Here is a 1,493-nt window from a genome sequence, read left to right as displayed (position 1 = left end):
TCTCAGTAAGTCACAACTAGCTTCATCATAGTATTGAAGTTTGTCGGAAAAAATCCTTCTTATTTCCTCCTGTGTTTTCCTGCTGTCAGACCCCTGCGGTGCCGGAGGACCTGACCTCATCCTGCAATCTCAAGCTCCGCCCATCAGGCTGACTGGGCTACACTGGACTCCTAGGCATAACCAAGAATACCCCCCCATCTTTATAAAGATTTGCTCTTAATAAGAGCTCGTTGTAAAGCAATCGTGCATTTTTATGTACTTTGATTAAATCTGACTACGGCTGCTTTTAGTGTTTGTTCTTTTTTATTTTAGAGGCAAGTTTTGAGATCTGCTTGTTGGATAAAGTATTCTTGTTTATGCCTATTCCTCAAACCTATTATAACGTCAGAGAGATGCTGCAGGTTCTTCTGGCAGGAACACAGCAAACTACTGTAATCATTATCAGATTTGTTTCTCTTGATTTTTAATATTTTATGGATTTATTGTTTACTTTCAACTCAAAGGCAAACTTTTCTATCAGTTTTCTGTCAACAATTGTAAATTGTTTTGTTTCTTTTGTACTATACCAGAGGAAAATATTTTCCTGGCATGTTTACTGCTGTTATTTCCTGGTTTGGTGTAAATCCACATTTATGTCCCCTTTTGTGCCTTGCATCATGACACGGTGGCGTTGGATGATGAAAATATGCAAACCTGAAAATGATCCTGACATAACAGCCGGGTTCTTGGTACTTTAGGCTGAACTAGTTGCAGAACTAAGAATATTTAGTGTGTCAGAAGCAATAATCTGGAGTTTTATGGGATGTGTGCATTACATTAAAGAGGTTTTTTTCACTTGCCTAACGTCATTCAACATTCAGTTCTGAAAGAAACTCATTAAAAGAGGATTAGTAATCATGTCCTGTTTGCATTATAAAGGTTTACACTTCCAAATAAAAGCATATTCAAAAGTTACCGTAATGGTTGAAACAAAGACGACTTATTTTTCTGTCCAAAACCAACAACCGGTTCCAAAGTTGGTGTTTTGTGCGTCCCTTTAACAGAACATTTAAGGGTTTACATAAATTAACACCAACAACAGAAACGCAGCTGAATAAAAATATGAAATACTCAAAGTTTGAAATAAATCACACTGGAGAAAAATGACCTGCTTGGTGTAGATTTGCTTTGATTTTGCAAAAGGCTGAAAAAATTAGCAGACAGTTTGCTCCCATTATGACAGACCACCATCTTTACAACAATGCAGGACTTCAAACACCTCAGCCTCTCTGCACCAAGGCATCTTTTATCCAACCTAGACCTGCCTGCCTTATTAATGAGCTCCATCTAGTGGCAGCATAGCAACATTGCAGCCGTTTTACTTGAACTTCAGCAGTTAAAAGACTTGATAAAATAGGTTGAATGTTCTGCATGAAACCAGCATCCAAGGGTTGGATTTAGGAAATTTGGGGCCCTGGGCAAAGACAGACAGGGGGCCCCTCTGAACTGAGAAG

This window comes from Cyprinodon variegatus, unplaced genomic scaffold (assembly GCF_000732505.1).
Source record: "Cyprinodon variegatus isolate N-32 unplaced genomic scaffold, C_variegatus-1.0 Scaffold479, whole genome shotgun sequence".
Classification (NCBI taxonomy): domain Eukaryota; kingdom Metazoa; phylum Chordata; class Actinopteri; order Cyprinodontiformes; family Cyprinodontidae; genus Cyprinodon; species Cyprinodon variegatus.
This window is presented reverse-complemented; position numbering follows the sequence as displayed.